This window comes from Trachypithecus francoisi, unplaced genomic scaffold (assembly GCF_009764315.1).
Source record: "Trachypithecus francoisi isolate TF-2019V2 unplaced genomic scaffold, Tfra_2.0 Lachesis_group9, whole genome shotgun sequence".
NCBI classification, from domain to species: domain Eukaryota; kingdom Metazoa; phylum Chordata; class Mammalia; order Primates; family Cercopithecidae; genus Trachypithecus; species Trachypithecus francoisi.
This window is the reverse complement of record NW_022681474.1, coordinates 36186301-36208480: the sequence shown is the minus strand read 5'-3', so window position 1 is coordinate 36208480 and position 22180 is coordinate 36186301. Positions and strand designations below refer to the sequence as shown.

Here is a 22180-nt window from a genome sequence, read left to right as displayed (position 1 = left end):
ATGTTACCGTAGGGGGAAGTGGGTAACAGATTCATGAGACCTCTGTACGATTTCTTAAAATTGCATGTGACTCTACTATTATGTCAAAATGAAACCGTGTAATGAAAAGGAAAAAGAGAAAAGAAAAGAAAACTAGCTCCCACAACAGCAGGCAGGGTTTCAAGAGATCCTTGCAAAATGGAATTAGAGGCGGGGCAGTAAGATTGAGCAGAAATGGCCTCCCTAGGGCAGAGGAGTGAACTAGTTGGGTTCAAACTGGAACTCAACTGGAGTTTAGCTTTTTGCAGAACCATGAGCAAGTGACCTTCCTGGGGTCTATTCATGTGTAGTAATAAGCGTGGGGACTTTCTGAGGGAAAGGCTAAATGAGGATGCTACTCCTCTTGGTAGGGGGAGAAAAACAGGGGACAGGATCCTGGAGGGAATAGCATGATATGTGATCCCCCATCAGCTGGACCACATGGTGTGGGTTCTGTTAAGGAGGGGAGCTGGGACTAGTGGCTGCAGGCAGTGAGTCCTGCGGGACCATGCAAGGCTTTCTGCTCAAGCAGTGCTGCTACAGGGCCCAAAAAGTTCTGTGCAACCTCGGCGGGTCGGCCGAGCATGGCCTCGGAGTGAAGGAGGCTGGGGCAGCCATGCCAGCTGCGCAGCACAGGCACTCTGGCTGGGAGGTTTGGGACATCTGGGTTATCTTTCAATTGCTTGCTGTACTTTGCAAGGGGCAGAGCAAGCTTTAGGCTGCTCTATGGCAATTTTGAGGCAGCTCCCAGGCAGGAAGGAGGAGAATAAATATTTGAAGAACTAAGATGGAAATTTGTGAGACTGAAAGCTTTTGGGAAAGTACCTAAAGAATCCTTGAGTGATAAAAGCTCACATAAAACAAATATATTCATTTGCTGAGCATGTGCTCTGGGCCAAGCATGGAACCAGGCACTAGGAACAGGAAGGACAAGACACAGCTCCTGCCCTACAGGAGCTGAATAGTAACAGAAGTTAACACAATGAACAAGGAATTGTTCCAAGTACTTCATGTACATGAATGTACTTAATCTTTGGAAGAACCCTGGATAATGCTCATAGATAATAGTCACCATCCCCATCAAAGGCAAGGGGATGAGAAAACTTACCCTTAGTTAAAGGCAGAGCTGGGATCTGAACCCAGGAAGCCTGGCTCCACAGTCCAGGAATTCAGCCACTGTGCTCTAGGTCTGAGCAAGCTGACTGAGCCAGAAGGGAGCAGCTGTACAGCAGTGGGCAGATCAGAGTTCTGGTCAGGAACTGATCTTTCAGGACCTGCCACCAACTTGTGGTGCGGCTTTGTGTTGAAGGTGGAGGGTGTCCAGATTCTTGGTGTCTTGAACACGGAATTGGACAAAAAGCACAAAGCAAGGAAGGAACGAAGGGATTTACTGAGAAAGTGCACTCCACAGTGTGGGGCGGCCTGAGCACAGGAGCTCAAAGGGCCGTCCGCCGAGTGTGGTGGCTCACCCCTGTGATCCCAGCACTTTGGGTGGCTGAGGTCAGGAGTTTGAACCCAGCCTGGACAGCATGATGAAACCCCGTCTCTACTAAAACTACAATCATTAGCTGGGCGTGGTGGCGCATGCCTGTAATCCCAGCTACTCAAGAGGCTGAGGCATGAGAATCGCTTGAACCCGGGAGGCGGAGGTTGCAGTGAGCTGAGATTGCGCCACTACACTCCAGTCTGGGTGATAGAGTGAGACTGTGTCTCAAAACAAACAAACAAACAAACAAAAAGCCCATTACAGAAGTTTGGTGAGTTTAAATACCCCCTAGAGGATTCCATTTGTTATTTCGGGTGCACCCTATGTAAATGAAGAGGATGAAGTAAAGTTACAAAGTCATTTACGGAGCACTGCGCTATGCAGAGGATATTTCCTGTTATAGCTGAAGTGCGAATTGGCCTTACATTCCCTGCCTCTAGACCCTATTTTCCTGCCTCATCTGGACAACTCTCTGTATTTGTTTGTATTTCATACTTTTACTCTAAAAAACATGCATGGCCTTGGGCAGGCGCGGTGGCTCACGCCTGTAATCCCAAAACTTTGGGAGGCCGAGGCAGGTGAATCATTTGAGTTTAGGAGTTCGAGACCAGCCTGAACAACATGGTAAAACCCCGTCTCTGCTAAAAATACAAAAAATAGCTGGGCATTGTGGCATGCGCTTATAATCCCAGCTACCCAGGAGGCCGAGGCAGGAGAACTGTTTGAACCCAGGAGGCAGAGTTGCAGTGAGCCAAGATCGAGCCACTGCACTCTAGCCTGGGCAGCAGAACAAGACTCAGTCTCGGGAAAAAAAAAAAAAAAAAAAAAGCATAGCCCCAAATACACGGTTCTAGGAGAATCTTGGAAGAAACATATTTTGCTGGCACCAGGCCACTGCTGGCTTCCTGGGAAACAGGAGCTCACTGGCCATCCCAGATAAATGGCTGTCACTGGCTGTGGGTGACAAAGAGTAGAATGGTGCTTCTGGTCCCAATCCTGAGGTTCTGAATGGGAGCTGGGTTGCTGCATTATGTCAGATCTCAAAGACTGAGCAGGCCTGCGGGTCTGAGGCATCATCAGGAAATACGGCAGAGGAGACCAGACAGTGCTCTATGGGCTCCATTCCTCCAAAATCAAGTCCAAACTCTTCCACCTGGGGACAACCTGTCCCACTCTATCTTTCCAACTGGTCTCCACACCTCCCCTTCCTGGGACCTCCCCCTGGCCAAACAAGCCTTACCAGCAGCACAGGGCACACAGACAGAAGATGACAGAGCTGAGTGAACCCATGTCTGTCTGACTGCCAAGAGGGGGCAGTGTGGTGAGGTGGGGCGGGCAGTGAAGAAGTGGTCGGACACCCTGGTTCTTCCGGCTCGGTAGCCCACTAGCTGGGTGAGCCCAGGTGACTGCCTGGCCCCCCTGCTTCATCTGTAAAGCAGGGTTAACGACAGCCCTGTCTCTGTTTCCTACTGCTGTTGTAACACATCGCCACAAACTTAGTACCTTCAAACAACACTTATTCTTTTTCCTTTTTTTTTTTTTGAGACAGGGTCATGCTCTGTTGCCCAGGCTGAGTGCAGTGGTGTGATCATGGCCCACTGCAGCCTCAATCTCTCGGGTTCAAGAGATCCTCTCACTTCAGCTTCTGAGTAGCTGGGGCAGGTGGGTGCCACCACACTCAGCTAATTTTTTTATTTTTGTAGAGACAGGGTTTTCATCAGGTTGCCCAGGCTGGTCTCAAACTCCTGGTCTCAAGTGATCCTCCCGCTTCAGCCTCCCAAAGTGCTGGAATTATAGGCATGAGCCACCGTGCCTAGCTGGAACAACACACTGACTATCGTACAGTTCCACATGTCAGAAGTGTGAGGTAGTTTCACTGACTTCACATGGAGGTGCCAGCAGGCCTGGGTTCCTTCTGGAGAGTCTGCAGCCTCACCTTTCCCAGCTTCTGGAGGCTACCTGCTTTCCATGGATCATGCCCCCTTCCTCCATCTGCAAACCAGCAATGGCTGATAGTTTTTCTCACCATGCATTATTCTGACACTCCTCTTCTGTAGTCAAATCTTCTGCCTCCCTCTTATAAGGATGCTTGTGATCATATTTAGGGCTCTCCTGGATAATCCAGGATAATCTCTCAACTCAAAATCCTTAACTTAATCCCATCTGCACAGTTCCTACCATGCAAGCTCACATATCCACAGGTGCTGGTGGCTCATACATGGACATCTGTGGGGGCCATATTTCAGCATCCCATAAGCACCTGCTTCCTTAAATGGGGTACTCCAAGTTAAATGCTTAGTACAGTGTCTGACAGACTGGAGGCCAGGGATGCTGCATCCCAGCTGGGCATGAGAATCACTCTGAAAGCTTTTAAAAAATATCAGTGCCAAGGGTTCACCCCTGAAGATTCCGCGGTAGGGGGAATCTGTGCCTGGGATTTTTTGTAAGTTCCCTAGAGACTACTGGGCAGTCAGGGGCGGGGTTGACAGTAAGAAGCACTGAATTCATGCCAGCAGTTATTCTTATTCCCCATAGCTACTTAGCACCAAACCTCAGTGGCCAGGACTGTTCAATAACTGTCTGTTGAATTGGACGGAACGGAATCACTCCTGGGCCCTTACACTGCCCTGGGATGGGCGTTCCTCCCTGCTGCACCAGGGCCTAAAGAATGAGGTTCTGTGGGCAGACAGAGGCTCAGGCCTCTGCATCAATCTCACACCCAGAAATGGCTGCCTGCGGGGGGGAGTCCTTTCTCCTCCCCAAAGTCCAGTTGAGGGGGTTGACCTGGGCAGAATCTAGTCATCAACGGGCCATTGTTACTGGAACAGAGGTGCTCTGTGCCCATTTAACACTCCCCTCCCTTGCGAAGCTGCTCCCAGCTGAGAGCTGGCTTCTGGAGGGCTGTGAGGCTGGGGAGGGGCCCATGGGGGCCCCAAGGCTACAGAGGAGGAGGATTAGGAGTGGGGGCTGACAGTCTGTGGTTAGAGAGCAGAAGCAGTTTGGGATATAGGCCAGTCTACAAAGCTGGCAGGCTGCAAGGCCGAGGTGCTGCTGTGTGCTACAATGCCAGGAAAATTTCTGGTTAAAGCTGGGAAACTGGGGACTGCCAGTGAAACCCACCAGGCCCCTACCAGAGCCAGCAGGGACAGCCTTCCCCATGGGGCAGTCACGCTTGACCTACCTTCTTCCCTTTAAAAAAACAGAAAGGTGAAACCCACATGCTAAATAGCGCCTTTCATTGCCTTTAGAAGAACAGTGTTTTCAGAAAGGCTGGGAAGGTTTTATGTTCTGCGGGTCTGGGATTTGAGAGGCAGGGAATTCAACCAGGGCTAGGCATAAATGTCCTTTTGCTTAGCAGACCTTTTCTACATTCAACACTATATATTAATAGTGTGAGCTGGAATTTAGGAGGGTGGTGTTAAAGATCCCAACGACAGTGCCTGACCAGCATCCTCAAGTATCTCAGAGATCCACAGTTCCCATGTTAGCGATCAGCAATTCTCATCCATTCAATAAAGCAAATCCCCTGATGGTCTTTGCCAAGGGAGCATGTTGCCTTAAAAACACCCTAGGAGGGTGGGTCTCAAAGTGGGGTCCCCAGACTGGCAGTATCAGCCCCTCCTGGGAACTTGGTGGAAATGCGAATTCTCAGGTCCCACTCCAGACCTAATGACTCAGAACCTCAGGACTGGGAGCAAGCTGTTTCAGCACACTCTGCAGTTGAGTCTGACGTACACGAACGTTTGAAAATTGTTGGTCAACAGTGACATTTCTCAAACTGCAGGCTGTGCCAGCAATTTGGTAGGTTAAGATAAACTTTCTTTTTCTTTTTTAAACACAACAGCATTGTGTAGATTAGAAAATATCAGAATGCCTCTGTATCATAATGATAAGCATGAGTTGATAAGCATGAGTTTCTTTTTTCCACTGTGTTGCCCAGGCTGGAGTACAACGCTGCAAACACTGCAGCCTCGATCCCCTGGGCTCAAGTGATCTTCCTACCTCAGCCTCCCAAAGTGTTTGGAATTATAGGCATGAACCACTGTGCCCAGCCAAAATATGGGTTTCATAAGGCGTTTGTTTCAGTTATGTGTGGGTATCTGTGTCTGAGGTTTTAGTCTAAAAGGTGGAAAGCCACTGTTCTAGAGCTGGAATATGCTCACCGAGACTGGCTCCTTTTCTGAAATTTGTCTGGATGGGGAGATTTTGAAGGCCATGGCCTGAGAGTTCCCCATTCTCTCTTTCCCCATCCGATACAGTTATGTAGGCAGCGGACAAAAGGGAAGGGCTGTTTCAGGTCAGACAATCTTTACAACTCTGGCCTGAAGGTAAATTAAACTGTGCATTTTCCCTGTGCTTATAAAACTTTCTGGCCCTCCAGCCCCCGTGCTCCCACGCCCGCCAGGTAGGCCTGCCTATTGAGGGGTCTATACACATACGGACCAAATAGCTAAACAGTTCCATCTGGGTGGTGGGATTGGTGGCGATTTACTGCATTCTTCTCTGTATTTACCCATTGTACTTTAATTTTACATACTAAGCATCTAGCATTATTATAAAAATAATATTCTGCCTGCCTTAGATAGAGAAAAAAATAAACGATAAAGTCACTTCCTAAAAAGAATTCAAAGCTGACAGTCCATCTCTGGGTGGAAATGCAGAAAAGGGAAGGCGGTGCCCGAAGGGAGGGTGGCAACCATGAGCCTAGGGCTGGTGGTGCCCAAAGCACCACCCCCTCCCCCATCTGTGCCGGGCCAAATTCCACCCGTCCCTTACCGCCGAGCCCAAACCCCACACATCCCCAGAGCCTCCCTCTGTCCTCCCCCACAGCCATAACCAATCTCCCAGGGCCCTAGTCTAACCCCTCTCCCGCCATCTAACCCCTCTCCCGAGACTTCGTCTAAAAAAAAAAAGAAAGCCCTTTTACACCTCCAATTCTCACAAGAGCCTGGCAGGCAACCTGGGTCCTCACCTCCAACCTCTCCCTCATTATCCAGATGAGAAACAGAGGTCCAGAGATACTGAGCGACCCCCCCAAAGCCACCTGGCTGGAAGTTTCAGGCCAGGATGTGAAGGGAGGGCCCCCTACCACACGCTCCTCTCCCAGCACCATTCCTCTCTCTACCTTGCACCATTCATATCACTTTTCACCTTGTATCAGAGGTAACGTGTGTGCGCTATCGCTGTATGGCACTGGATAAATATGTAAGGAAAGAAGGAAGAAAGGAAGGAAGGATGCAGGGAGGAGGGAAGGGAAGGGAAGGAACCTGTACCAGGGCAAGGAGAAACCTGGTATGTTATTAAATTTCCCCTTGTCACTGGGCCCCCAAGGTCAGACATGAGGAGGCATCGGGGAGAGGTCCAGACATCATCTATCTGTGCCTCAAACGCTCCTGCTCTTGACCCACAGAGCTGTGTTGAGCAGGGGACCCTCGGAGGCCATTTCCAAAGGCTCCACAGAGAAGAGGCAGGGTGCCTCACTTCTGGGTACAAGAAGAGCCCTGCATTCCCTAGAGGCCGGCTCCTCGCTGTCCTTTAAACATGGGCTGCTCATCAGGCAAGCTCCTGTGTCTTGGGCTTCTCATCTGCAAAAAGGGTATAAGGACAGCGCCTATCCCCTGGGAGTGCTGTGAGGACTCAGTGATCAATGTGTGTGCTTCTAGAACAACGCCTTGCACATAGTAAAGGGTAAAGAAGGTTTACTATGATTACTACTCTTGTTATTACATGAGCTCTGGGGAATGAGAGGTTACCTTGTGGATGAAGGGGGTAGATTATTGAGTTCATGAGACCCTCTGGGGAAGCCTGGCAGCACGGGGTTAGGAACCTGGTGACTGGGGCCCAGCACGTTGGAGATCCAAGCCCAGCTAAGCCACTTTGTTTTTTTTTTTTTGTCAAGACAGAGTCTCGGTCTATCGTCTAGGCTGGAGTACAATGGCGTGATCTTGGCTCACTGCAACCTCTGTCTCCCAGGTTCAAGAAATTCACCCGCCTCAGCCTCTCGAGTAGCTGGAGTACAGGCGCCTGCCACCATGTCCAGTTAATTTTTGTATATTTATTAGAGATGGGGTTTCACCATGTTGGTCAGGCTGGTCTCCAACTCCTGACCTCAAGTGATCTGCCCACCTTGGCCTCCCAAAGTGTTGGGATTATAGACATAAGCCAGCGAGTCCAGCCCTGAGCCACTTTGTACAGTGTGACCGGGCAAGTGACTGGCTTCTCCAGAAATCAGCATAGAGGCATAGGAAGGCACAGGAAGAAGCATAGAGGCTTCTTCAATAAGAGGACGTGGTGGTGCTGTTACTACTGTTAAATGCTTCATGGACTTCCCTTCTCAGCCAGTGGCTCAGAGGCAGCTGTTAGGATACCTTCTTTAAAAAAAAAAAAAAAAAAAAAAAACTGCCTGGCCAACATGATGAAACCCTGTCTGTACTAAAAACACAAAAATTAACTGGGTGTGGTGGTGCACACCTGTAATCCCAGCAACTCAGGAGGCTGAGGCAGGAGAATCACTTGAATCCAGGAGGCAGAGGTTGTGGTGAGCCGAGATCGTGCCACTGCACTCAAACCTGGGCAACTGAGCAATACCCTGTCTCAAAACAAACAAACAAACAAACAAGCAATCAAGCTCCAGCCTGGGCAACATAGAAAGATCCCCTCTGTAAAAAAAAACTTTAAAAATTAGGTGGAGCATACCTGAAGTCCCACCTACTTGGGAGGCTGAGGTGGGAGGATCACTTGAGCCTGGGAGGTCAAGGCTGCAGTGAGCTATGGCTGTACCGATGCACTCCAGCCTGGGTGACAGAGTGAGACCCTGTCTCAAATAAACAAACAAACAAAAAACATCGAGCTTAGGGGACTCCGAATACACAGTCTGGCTAAGAGGCAGCATAGTTTGGTCAGATCACCCTTGCCATGCCCTGACCCCACAGCCCCAGCTGTGGCTACTGCCCTGCAAGACAAGAGGGGACAATTGTAGAAGGGGCAGCTGGGAGGGCAGGGTTAGCCCAGAGCCTGAGACTGCTAGGCTTGGAAGCTGAGCGGGCAGTCTGGGGCTGGCTGCATTCATGCTGCGTGGGTGGCTGCTCAGGTCTGGGGGCTGGGTCTGTGGGCAGCAGCACTGCTTGGGAAGGGGCAGCCTTAGCAATGATCATTATCATAATAACAGTCCTTGGGAAGAGTTGGACGCTGCAGGGGGCCCGATGCTATTTCCAGGTTATTTTTCAGGTTGTACCTCGGTCGACCTAATTGTGAAACAGGGAAGGGTTTTGTTTTAAAGCTGGACAATTTAAATGCAGCTTACACATACACAAAACTAACAATGCTGAGTGTCCAAGTCCGGCATGGGAAAGAGACCGCACATAGACTGTTTTGTGCCTTTTCAACTTTGCACCGTGGACATGCATTATCGATTTTATAAAATTTAATAAAAGTAAAACCAAAATAAAAGTAGATTCCAGTTTTCTATCTGTAGAGGCAAAGTTATTTTGAGGCTAGCCTCTTGTTTGAGAAAAGTCATTTTAACAAGTCTTTGAATTTAGGCAGAGACAAAGGACAAATCCTATCACAGAAAGGAAAATTTGGGGGCAACTGGAAGCAAAATGGCCCCTCCAGTCTAACTTTAAAGGCTGCCTTCTCTGCAAGAACAAAGACAGCTCCCCAGAAATTGTTACTGCAATGATTGGGCCTGAGTCTGAGGAGGGGGAGTTACTGGTTTGAGTTCTCTCTCGCCTATAGGGGAGGAATGGCCACCCCTGAAGCCTGATGAGACTGGGGCTGGGGAGGGCAGACTGTGGACTTACAAGCATTCCTGGGGGCTTCCCAGAAATCCTTGGGGTAGGGGCCAGAGTTGTACAAACTACACAGAACTGAGGCTTGGGGTACATTGATGTAGGCCTTAAAAGGCATGGGGGACCCAGAAGATGGCAGGCCAGCAGACCTGTGTCCCCACAGCACCTGCCCATTGAGAGCAATGGCAATGTGCTGCATGCTGGGTAATCAGTCACCGCAGTGAGGTCCTTCCAGGGACAGGGACGGCCAGGACCAGGGTGGTGTTGGCATCTTGGTGGAGAAGGAACATTTCCCAAAGCCTGGAAAGGGCCTCTATGGCTTCATTAAGTGCTCCAAGAACTTTTCTCCTACCCTAGAGGGTCATTTTCCCGAATCACAGGCAGCCGGTGACTGCAGAATGAATCAGAAGTGCAAGCCCTAGAGAACCGAACAGGGCTGTGCCACTCAGTGCCACAGGGCAGGCTGGCTCCTCCCTCCTCTAGGAAGAAACTGGCCATCTCCCTGCAGAAAGAAGACTTGAGTCTCAGTTCTACCTCTTTCCCGCTGAGGGAGCTCAGGCAGCCAGAAAACTTCTCTAAGTTTCAGTGTCCTCACCTGGAAAGCAAGGATAATCACACTTCCCTTGCAAAGGTGAGAGGGTATCATTCTGCACAGGGCCCAGCCACTGGCCCCTCCACTCCAGCTGGCCTGATGGGGGCGGCACAGGGAGAGAGCTGTGAGTTGCAGCAGCAGCTGCAAAGGCTGGCATCTGCACCCACAGACAGGCCAAAGAAGCTGGCACTGGGCCCCTGGCTTGACTCATAGTCCATTTCCAGGTGTGGCCACCAACACCAGGACAGGCGCCCCCTGAGTCCCCGTGCTCCTTCCAGAGAGGAGAGTCAACAGACATTTAAAGAAACTTCTCACCCCAAACAGCTGCATGGGTGGGATTTGCACAGCCAGTGAAGCTGGATGTTCTCCTAAATGGATCTACAGACTTCAAGCCACTCTAGGGAGTGACCTACACTCTGACATGAAAACTCCCTGTACTTCCTGTCTGCACTGTACAATTTATGGGGCAAATGTTGCGTATGTTCCACCTTCTGTGGTTCTCTGGTGGCTTCATTTCTGGCCGGATGGCAGAGTGGCTAAGAGCACATCTGGAGTTGGACAGTTATGGGTGTGAATCCTGGCTGTGTGGCCTTGGACAAGTTGCCTAACCTCTCTGGGCCTCAGGAATGGCATCTGTAAAATGAGACTACCTTGTGCAATCAGATGGATGAAAATAAAGCACTCAGCTCAAAGATGCTTAGTACAGAAAGAACTCTCAGACACTCAACTGTATATCCAGGAAGGCGGGGCCTGCCTGTCAGTCGGAATCTCCTCTAGGTCATGGCATAGTGCTGGTCACATAGCTCTACCAGGCTCTACTTTTTAAAAGTGATCCCACCCAAACAGCAGCACCATTCTCAAGGAAAAGCAACTCTAAAAGCTCGACACAGGCTTCTGAGCTGTCCCCTCCCCGCCTGGAATTCCAATCAAGGGCTTGGCATGGAAGCCCTTCTGGAAGCTCTTCATGCCCAGTGCCACTTCCAGAAGCTTCTGCCTCAGCAGTGTGTATGAGTAGGGCTGGGGCAAGGGCCCTAGGCAGGGAGGGGAGAGGTGGGAAAGTGGGAGACAGTGGCTGGGGAGGGAAACCCAGTGCAGGAAGCTGGGGTGCTGACCTGGCCCTGCGACCTGGGGTGTGTGGGTCCCCTGGCAGGACTTGGAGCACTGAGGTCATCAGGAGAACCACAGAGGGCAGACAGCAGGTGGGCGGCAGACAGTGAGACTCACTGATGTCATGTTTTCCCCAAATGACTCAATGGTTTGCCCTGGGCTATGAATGGTGAGCTGTATGCTGTGGCCTCCGGGCCTCCCTACCCTCCAGGCCTGCCTGGCATCTCTTCCCGTCTCCGCCCTGTTCCAGGGACCCACAGTTGCCACATTCCTGTTCTGGTCCTGACTGTAGCCCCAGCCCAGGGCTCATCCCTGTGATGCCCCTGCCATGTCTCTCCAATCTTCACTTTGAGGGAAGACTCAAGCGACAGCAGACCTGGTGTTATTACTGGCTCTGACTCTCCCTGACTGAGTGACCTTGGGCAGGTTACTCAACCTCTCTGAGCCTCAGTTTCCTAATCTGTGAAATGGAGACATTGCTAACAACCTTGCTGGGTTGTAGGGGCTTGGTGAGAATGACTGTGAAGAATCTGGCACATGGCAGGTGCTTAGTGAATGGAAAGAATGACATTCAAGGGCCTCTATGATCTGACCTCGATTTCCTTTTCTAGCTGCATTAAAACATATACCTATATAATATCAGCTCACCCTTCTTGATGCTCAGTGTGCCAGGCACTGCTCTCAACACTTGTATAGAAATACATTTTATTCCCGTATCATCCCCATGTGGTGGGTACCAGTGGTGAGAAAACTGAGCACAAAGAAGGTAAGCTACTTGGCCACGGCCACACAGCCAGTAAGTGGGGAGTTGGGGTTCCCATGAAGGCAGCCTGGCTCTAGAGCCTATGTGCGTAACCACAACTCCACCCTGCCTGTCTCTCTCTCCTTGTGCATCTATACATTTCAGTTCAGTCCAGTCAGACTCCTCACCAGTCTCTGTCTTCGATCTGAACTTTCCCATCCTCGTGCCTTTGCCCAGCTTCCCTCATGCACTGGAATGCCTGCCTCCTCCAGGAAGCCTTCCCCAAGTCTTCCCTCATGTCCACCTTTGTGGACTCATCACAGTGGGAATCAAAGGTGGTTACTGGGGCACCCAGGTCTCCTCTCTTCCAGCCTGAAAGTCCCTCCATCTTGCAGCATCAGCATGAGCATAGGTGAGCAATACCTGGACAGGTGACGTCCAAGAACCCAGCACTCTGTGCCCCACTACTTTTGCAAGGACAGACAGCTTGAGGGCTGGAGCTGGGGCCACAGAACACTTCTACCCACCCATGGGGAGGCAGCCGGCCAGCAGGACTTCCTTCTCTCTGCTCAGGGAAACGACTCAGCCACGGGAGGCCTCGTTATTTGGGGATGGGGACTGGGCCGTTGAGCAGTTAGTTGAACGGCTGTCCACATGCTGGTGGGGTTGAGCAGTGGGCCCAGCGTGCAGCCAGCCACCAGCCCAAAAAGGGGTATCCAGGGCAGGCAGACAGACTAGTGGCGGGACTGGAGAGGCTTCTAGAAGGGTTTCAGGCTTATCCTCAGTATCCCAGCCCAATACCCACGGGATAATGACCTCAAGAGGCCATGTGCTGGGGTCCCACTCTTCCTGTCCCTTCCTTGGCCCATGTTAGCCACCCCTCCCACTCACCATGACTCCTGCCACCCTCTCCAGACACGAAGCACTCCCTCACAGAAGCATCCTGGACTGGGCCTGCCCCACCCTCCTAGCCAGCAGCCCCCTGAGGGTCCTGTGCCACATCTGTCACTCATTCCTTCCATAAACAGGTAGCGGCACTCACTGTTAAGTCGGGGGCTACAAGGATGAACAAGGCAGACAGCTGTCCTGCCCTTGCAGATCCCGTTGCCTGGTGCAGACCACAGATCACTGAACCAGCAATCACAATACCGCGGGGAAAGTGCGGCGAGGGGGACCCATGGGCAGCCATGGGGAGGGTCACCGCCCAGGCTTCCAGGAGAAGGTGGCATCCAAGCCAAGGGAAAAAGGGGGAAGAAGGGAATGTCCTTGGCAGCTGGGAAGGCTACAGAGAGCAGGGTGTGTGTGTCTGGGAAATGAGGACAATTTGGAACGTGGGATACCAAGTCCAGGTGAGGCTGGGGAAGAAATATTTGCTGAAAGATCACAGGGCCAGACATCACTCAGGGTGGGGTTTCTGTCTTGCTGGAATGGCCACTAGGGAGGCAGAAGTCCCTGATCTGCCAGCTCCCCCTTGCTAACTGAGACCACACTCGCTGCCATTTGCACCCTTCCTGTGACCAGGTCAGGGCACAGGGAGCAGAATCAGCAGAGCAGGCAAAAGACCCTGATGCAGAATCCAAAATGCCCCACCCAGGGCAGCCAACAGGTACCAGAGTCAGACCTGGAGAAGGCCGAGGCTCACTGCTAGTGCCCACAATGGGCCATGCAATGCCAGCATTGCCAGAGCTTCCCAGTCAGAATGCAATGACATGCACTGGCCACGGTTTGAAAATGAATGGCTGTGTGCCGTTTCTCCTCTCGGTGCAGCCACAACGGGACAGATGCACACACAGGTGGTACTGAGAGCACAGATTCTGGAGTCAGCTGCGGGGTTTGGGCCCGGCTTTGCCCCTCACCAGCTGTGGCATGTCAGCAACTTATCCAGCCTGTCTGCCTCTGTTTTCCCATCTGTAAAATGTTGGGAATAACCGGAGCCACCTCTGGAGCTTCCGGTGAGAACTCAGCAAGGACGCCCTGGAGGTGCTCAGGGTAGTGCTAGGCACGCCAGCTGCTCTTACTATGATTGTTTCCTGTGCATGCTACCCCCAGACACCTACACCAGATGCAAAAGAAGGAAGAAAAGTGAAAGAGAAATAGCATGTGTCAGGGTAAAAAGAAGGCAAGTGCTTGACCTGTGAGGTCACGGTCGGTTCTTCATCCTCTGGTGGCTGACACTGCTTCATGACTGGCAGGTTCTAGGTTCCTATTCTCGGGGCCTCTTCAGACATGTCTACCCTCAACCCTGCAGGACAGGCCCTCAGCTTGTCTCTGGGTCCCTGACAAGCCCCTGAAAGTCTCCAGAGGCAAGCCAGGCACCTGTAGCCCTGCCCTGTGGCTGGAGTTGTGAATTCCTTGCTGAAAATCAGCATAGTCACAGTGTGGGGAAGCGGGTGGCCCAGGGTGTTTTCAAAATATTTCCTCAGATAGCACTGTTTGGCTCACACACGTTAGCACTTTCCAGAATCCTGCAGATGGCGAGGCAGCTGGAGAGGAAGGGAGGAGAAGGGGGAAGCGGGAAAGGGTGGGGGGGACGCTCAGGGCTAAATCTCAGGTAGCTGTGTGGGCTGGGGCTGGCACAGGCACAGGCAGGCATCGGCGCGGCATGTGTGAACAGGAACAGCACGCACACGACAGAAAGCCGATCAACCTGCAGACTAGTCTGCAGACGGCTAAGCTGTGAAGCCGTCTTATGAACCAGAACTTTCTTTGGAAGCCCAATATGTAGAATTGGAACAAGTGGACGTGCGGAATGCAGGACTCACCCTACAACCACTCTCTCCAGAAGCCTGGCAGCAGCAGGACAAAGCAGGAACCAGAACCTTCTGGCAGTGCCCCACTCCCCAAATCCCAGAGGCTTGCAGACTCAGCTCAGCACAGCCACAGAGAATGAGAAGAGCCCTCAGCCACTCCATGGATGCAAGGTGAGGACCCTCCGCTGCCAAGCCCGGCTCTCCCGCTTCTCACCGGGTGCTTGGTTTTAAAGTTGGTCACTAAGTAAATAGAAGTTATTAAGAGATGGAAAATGTGCTTCCTATCCCACAGACCTAGTCACTCAGAAGAGTGCCTGAGTTTCTGGAAATCATTCGTGCCACCTTACACCACCAGCCCTGAGCTGATAGGATCGAGCCCAAAGCAAAGAAATCTGACATTTTTGTTCAGGTAGCCTGCAAAGTAAATGAACATATGAGGGTTTGCTCACAGGTAGGCCCCACCTTGGAGAGACATAACGAGAAAATTAGCTTTGGTCTATCCAACCTAAAGCAATGTTTAAGAAGTAAAGGCTCTCAGATGCCACAAAACTGGAGAAAATCCCATCATTCTCCACCATCAAAGTTAAACTCACCAACCAACCAAGAGGTCACCGTCTGCCTGCTGGGGAGGGTCCAGGCTTGGGACTGACTCAGAGGGAGCAGGGCTGAGCTGGGACCCCTGGCCGTCTTCTCTCCCATATACATGTTCCTCCTGTGTCCGGCCACCAGCGTCCCTGCAGCACAAGGACTGGCCAGCGGAGGGTGTGTTCCCTGACTTATGAGGCTCTCAAAGTCAAGGAGGAGGAACTGGGCGGGGAAGGGGCAGGTGTAACCACAGAGGCCAAATAAGAACATCCCGGGCTGGCCTCCTAGGTGGCTGTTTACTTGTGGCATTCAGGAGAGGCTGAGCTGGGAACTGGCTTGTTTATTTTCCATACTTTTTCTCCAGATCCTTTTCATAGAGTCCTCTGAAACCTCAGTAATAAATTTCCCAGGGCCCAGGGAAGCCACAGTCCCTCAGCACACAGCCATCCTTGTGAGGAGGTGGCTGGGGGCCGGAGGGGATCAAGAGGAAGGAGGGCGGCTGGAGACAAGAAGTCACTGGTGGTCAGGGGCTCCTGGGGCCCACCCCTGCCCTCCATGCTGGTGGGGGCCCAGGAGCCACAGACCAGATTTGGGGCAATGGAGACAGAGGGCTGAAGCGTGTCCACCAGCAAGCACAGAGCAAACCGTCCAGGCCTGTCAGGGGCCACCCCACACCCTGCTGTGGAGTCCACGGGCTCAGGGTGGGACCAGCAGCATTTTGTCATCTCTTTAGGCCTCAGGGAAGAAAAGGTGACAAATATCATTTCTGTTTTACAAATGAAAAGGAGAAGTGTCTCCTCTCCTGAGCCATGACCTCACGAAAGCCAGAGACTCTCTGAGTGTTGGTGGCATCAAAGACCCTCTCTGTGCCGCCCCTCTAGGAGTTCCTAGCAGAAGCATTCGTAGCCCCTCCCGGGGCTTCACCCAGCATCTGACTACATTTCCAAGAACCTCCCATGCCTCAGGCACTGGCATGGAACCAGGGGCACAAAGATGGATAGCCTCGGCCCCTGCAGTGGGATGGCTTCTCCCCACACCCAGTCCCCCAACTTCCATCCTGGTCAGCGTGTCCCCTCTGCAATGGAGGTAGAGAGGGCTCCAGTTTCTTTGCAGCTCAGTGCTAGGAAGGCTCTCAGAACTCACCCAGACGGGCTTCCTGCGGAAGGTGGGCAGGGGCCGGCTGGGCAGTGCTCATCCAATGCTCCTGGCGTCCTTTGAAGGGTGCCAGCCTTTCCCATTCTATGGACACCTGTACCGGGGGCTCTCAGGGCAGAGATGAGGGTGGGTGGAGCAGTGAGGACCCTGCCCTAGCAGGGATAACCACTCTCGGCCCTTGGGGGCGGGGACAGAAAATACCACCGTGACTGAAAATGTGGCTGTCCCAGGCCGTTGCAGCTCCCTGGCTTCATGAGCTTGGGCAACCACTGCACCTCTCTGAGCCTCATGTCCTCATCTGTAAAGTGGGTCCAGCGGATAATTGCTGTCTCCCTGTGGGGCGTGGGTATAAAAGCAAGAGCTGGGAACCAGATGAGCATGTGGTTATCACCTCCCCTGGCTGTCACGGTTCTGCCCTATCCTTCTCTCCTGTGGACCAAGCACTGCTGAGGAGTCCAGCTCTCCAGAGCATGTGGAGGGGCAGAAGGACAGCTGTGACATGGCCCCTTGTGTTCACCAGGTGAATGACAACAGGAGGTGTCAGGTGAGGTCTGATTTCCCCAGGTAATAGATTACCCTGGAGAGGACCAAAAAGGGGAAAAAAATACAGTAATATTTGAGGATGTTTTGTCTACCTGGCAATTTCTTCCCTATTCACGGTATGGTCACAAGTGGCAGCTTTGCCCCAACTTCTCAGATAAGCAGTGACTCATCTCTCACTGGAATTACTGCAACATCTCCCTGTGTGCCCCCTCAAATCTCCAGTTTCCTGACTCCAGAGCCACACAGAAGGCTCCAGCAGCCTGGTACCACCCAGCCTTTGATTCCCACAGCCCAAGGTATAATCCAGGCTCGGCAGAGTGTGTGGAAAAAGAAGAATGCAAGCAGAGGCCCTGGGACTATGTTAGTACGAAGCATCAGGGCTGTTTCCCTGTTGCCATGGAGAACCAATAAGGACCTTGCAGACAGCCTAGCATGGTAGAGACAGGGTGGGTTCTGGAGTTAGACGATCCAGGTTCAAATACTGGCTTTTCAATTGTGGCAAAAACAAAAATGGACAAATGGGACCTAATTAAACTAAAGAGCTTCTGCACAGCAAAAGAAACTATCAACAGAGTACACAGACAACCTACAGAACAGGAGAAAATATTTGCAAACTATACACCTGACAAAAGTCTAATATCCAGAATCTATAAGGAACTTGAACAAGTTAACAAGCAAAAAAACACCCCATTAAAAAGTGGGCAAAGGACACAAACAGATGCTTTTCAAAATAAGACATACATGTGGCCAAAAGGAATATGAAAAAATGGTCAACATCACTAATCATTAGAAAAATGCAAATCAAACCACAATGAGATACCATCTCATACCAGTCAGAACAGTTATTATTAAAAAGTCAAACATTAACAGATGCTGGTCAGGTTGTGGAGAAAAGGGAGTGCTGGCCAGGCGAGGCAGCTCATGCCTGTAATCCCAGCACTTTGGGGGGCTGAGGCGAGCAGATCACGAGGTCAGGAGATCGAGACCATTCTGGCCAACATGGTGGAACCTCGTCGCTACTAAAATTAAAAAAAAAAAAAAAATTAGCCGGGCATGGTGGTGGTACACACCTATAGTCCCAGCTATCAGGAGGCTGAGGCAGGGGAATCGCTTGAACCTGGGGGGTGGAGGTTGCAGTGAGCCAAGATTGCACCACTGCACTCCAGCCTGGCGACAGAGAAAGACTCCATCCCCCCGCCCCCCATCAAAAACAAACAAACAAAACAAAACACAGAGTGCTTATACACTGCTGGTGGGATGTAAATTAGTTCAGCCATTGTGGAAAGCAGTTTGGAGATTTCTCAAAGAACTCAAAGTAGGATTACCATTCCACCAAGCAATCCCATTACTGGGTACATACCCAAAATAGTATAAATTGTTCTACCATAAAGATACATGCACATGTATGGTTATCATAGCACTAGTCACAATAGCAAAACATGAAATCAACCTAAATGCCCATCAGTGGTAGACCAGATAGAGAAAATGTGATAAATATACACCATGAAATACTATGCAGCCATAAAGAAGAATGAGATCATGTCCTTTGCAGCAACATGGATGGCTATTATCCTAAGCAAACTAACACAGGAACAGAAAATGCCACATGTTCTTACTTACAAGTGAGAGCTAAACATTGAGTATATATCTGAACACAAAGAAGGGACAACAGACACTAGGGCCTACTTGAGGGTGGAGGGAGTGGGGAGGGTGAGGATCAAAAACCACCTATCTCGGGCCTATGTGGTGGGTCAGACCTGTAATCCCAACACTTTGGGAGGCTGAGGCAGGCAGATTGCTAGAGCTCTGGAATTTGAGACCAGCCTGGGCAACATTTTTTTTGTGTGTGTGAAACCCTGTCTCCACAAAAAATACAAAAACATCAGTCAGGATGGCAGTGCCAGCTACTTGGGAGGCTGGGGCAGGAGGATCACCTGAGCCCGGGAGGCTGAGGCTGTGGTGAGTGACAGTGATCATGTCACTGCACTCCGGCCTGAGCAATAGAGACCCTGTCTCAAAACAAACACAAACAAACAAAACAAAACAAAACAAACCCAACAACTCCCTGTTGGATACTATGCTTTACTACCTGGCTGATGCAATAATCCGTACACCAAACCCCCGACATGCAATTTAGCTATGTAACAAACCTGTATGTGTACCTCTGAACCCAACAGAAAGTCACAAAAAACCAAATACACAAACACTGGCTTTGTCTCTCACTGCCTGTGTGACACTGAAAAAGTTATTTAACTTTTCTGATCCTCAGTTTCCTAATCTGCAAAATGGAGATGAAATGCTAACCTCATAAGGATGTAATGATATAATTAGAAAATGTATACAGAACTCTCGATTCACAGAGGGCATAATGAAGGTGGAAAGGTGGTACAGGGAAGGAACTGGCTGCAGGGTTCCACCTGAAATGGGGGATGGCCAAGCCCAGATCACCTGCTCTTTCATCTGAGGCCACAGTCCTTGGTGCCGCCCACATGCCTTGCTGATTTCAGCATTTAGAAGTTTGAAATGCCTTGCAGTGAGCTGAGATCTGGCCACTGCACTCCAGCCTGGGCGACAGAGCGAGACTCCGTCTCAAAAAAAAAAAAAAGAAGTTTGAAATGCACCCTGAACCTAGTCAGAGCTCTTCACAAGGGGGCAGGGGTGGGGAATGACACATTTTTTTTGGATGACATGCCCAGGCCACCCCCACATCTTTGTGCACTCTCAATCCCAAGACTACTGGCAATTCAGTTCCAGGAACACGAATGTCTCTGCTCCTCTGGGAAACTCCACAGCAATACTCAGTAAAGGGACTGTGACCACCCCTCTACCTGCTGCCACCACAGAGCCAAGCCACTGCTGCAGAACACAGCTCCTAGACCCCTCATGAGACCCATCTCCAGCCAGGCCATCAGAAGCCAGGAAGAAAAACAGCTGCCCCCGAATTCTACACGTTCCCATGTTCCGCCTGCCCCCAGCACATGCCCAGCAGCCTGGCCCGTCTCTTTCTCCACCTACCCACCCCTCTCTCCTGCAGTCAGGAGATGTGAGGGTTGATGGAATCAACTCCTCTCTCTGCTACAGATCTAAAGTTACTCTTCAGTTGAGAACCCACAGAGTCTGCCAAACAGCCTGCCATCTACCAAAACCCACATCAACCCCATCTTAGCCAGATACAGAAATGAAGCTTTTCCTGCTGCCCTCTTAGAGGGGCAGAGGCCAATGATGAGCTCAAGTCTCCCAAGGCCAGCCCACGGGACACAGTGGAACACACAGTACCTGGGCCACCGGCCCAAACAGATCAGGCAGGGCTCCCAGGAGCTACTCAGGTCCCCTGCTCTGCTGGAAGACCAATTTCAAACCAGCAGAGGCCCACTGGGCTTGCCTCACAGTGAGTCCATAATGAGTGATAATTACCGGTGTCATTATTCATCAAGCAAGTACTGACTGAGTGCCCACTGTGCCAGGCACTATGCTAGGCCCAGGACAATCCCCGGGACATCCTGGGGCCCAGGAACACCACGCATCAGACACCAAACACAACTTCAGGTGGGAGGAAAATAATTAAGCCTTCAGGCCTGCCTTGGTATTTCCCTAACCTTTTAGGCTTAAATTCCCCTACCTCCCCTTACCCCGTCCACACCCAGGACTGGAATCTGCTCACCCAGTTCCCTTGGAAGTCCCTGGAGGAAGCACATCCGCTGGGGGGAAGGGTCCCTGCTTCCCTGGAAGACTCTGTCACGGCCACTACCCTTCTGTCTAGCGCAGCAACGGCCTGCCAGCCTCTTCCACTCTGCTCACAGACCCTGGCACGCCGGCTCTGAGTTTATGAATCACTCCCTCCTCTCTCTGGGCCTCGCCTCCGGAAGGGCTTCGCACACCCAGACACATCACCCAGACACCGAGTTTCCACACCAAATCCGCTCCTGCAGAACCCCGAGAACCGACTGCAACGTCTGCTCCCCCGCCCTCAGTCTCGGGGTTCTGGCCACGACTTTTCAAAACCCAGGCAGCCTCTCTCCTGCCCACCGCGCTTTGGGGGCTCCCTCTCCTTGGGGGCTGCGGGGGTAGCAGACAAAGGCCGTGGATGTGAGGGAGGGGTGTGAGGACGTGCTTGGTGTAGAGGCCAAATCCCCCGCGCTCCCAGGAATGTGCATTTCAGTGTGTGGCATGTGCCTGGCCGGTGTGGGTGTGCGCAGATCGGCCTGCGCGGTGTGCGGGGTATGAGTGGCGATGAGCTGTGCGTACCTGGCAGGTGTGATCCGAGTGCAGCGGGTTGTGGGTGCCTGCCTGGGCTTTTCCCCGAGCCGGGAACTCCACCTCCCACCCTCCGCCTCGCCCCCTTCTCCCTCCAAAGTTTGGCGCGCGCGCCTGGACGCGGAAGGCCGGGGGCTCCTGGCTGGGCGGCCTCCCCCGGGCCGGGCGGCGGTTCCGGGACGCGGGCGCCCCACTTACCCCGGCTGCCGAGGCTCCACGGGCGCGGGCGGCCCCGACCCTCCACGGCTGGGGTCCGGCGCGGGCAGCATCCGCTCGCAACTTTGCCTTCCTCTTGGAAGATCCCGACAGAAGCAGTTTCGTGGCCCCGGCGCCCGCGCGGCCCGGGCTGTGCGCCCTCCCCGGGGCAGGCGGGAGGGATGCAGGCGCGGCCGGGCCGGTCCGCACGCTGGAAGGGAAGCGGCGCCAGGAGGGCGCCGTCCTGCGCAGCGAGCCCGCGAGAAGTCCTGCCTGGCGCCCTCCCCGCTCCGGCCCGAGCCGGCGAGCGGCAGCGGATTCCTGAACCGCGTCCAAGGCGTCCAAGAGCCCTCCTCCTCCTCTTCCTCACCCCACCCAGCTCCCACCCCTGCGCGGCCGGCAACTTGGGAACCGTTGGCGAAGTTGGCGCTGCTCGGGCCGCGCGCCGGCCGGGCCTCTGCGGGAGGAAGGGGAGGAGGAGGAGCTGGCGGGAGAGGAGGGGAGAGAGGGGAGCCGCCCCCGGGGAGTCGCTGTCTCCAGGACCCCTCTGCGGGCCTTTGTTCCGGGCGCTGCCCCTCGGCCCTCCAGTCCCCGGGGACTCGCTTGGGGCCGCTCGAGTATCCACGCTCTCCTGGCGAGGCTGGTGGGTGAAGGCTGCTTGGAGAACCCCTTGGCGTCTCCGTGCCGGAGCCCCCGGGCCATTACCGCCCCCCCTTCCCCGACCTTTGCCAGGGAGACCCTCCGGCTGCAGGGGTTCCTCGTCATCTTTGCCCAGAGAGGATCTTCCCGCTCCCGCCTCGGGCAAGGAGGCTGGAGGACGGTCTCCCTGATTTCCAAAGAACGCAGCACCATCTCCCTGGGCGGTAGCAGGTCCCCTACCCGCCCTTCCGCGCTTTCCTGCGCCGCCAGCCAGTCCAGGGTTCCCCGAATGCAAGAACCGGGAGGGACAGAGGGTCTTCCCGG

At 52.7% G+C, this 22180-nt stretch overlaps 1 protein-coding gene across 3 annotated transcripts in view; it reads right to left on the bottom strand.

The window, feature by feature from the left end:
* The window catches only part of CHST3 (carbohydrate sulfotransferase 3), a 49412-nt gene extending 27853 nt beyond the window's left edge, over positions 1-21559 (bottom strand). Inside the window, exon 1 of one of the 3 annotated variants that reach the window (XM_033208760.1) lies at positions 21221-21559. The gene's annotated coding sequence lies outside the window, so the exon portion shown is untranslated. Of the gene's footprint in view, positions 1-15078; positions 15405-20429; positions 21067-21220 lie in introns of those variants that run through there. The other 2 variants (XM_033208762.1, XM_033208761.1) reach the window with 2 other exon arrangements.
* Positions 21560-22180: the final 621 nt, after the last annotated feature.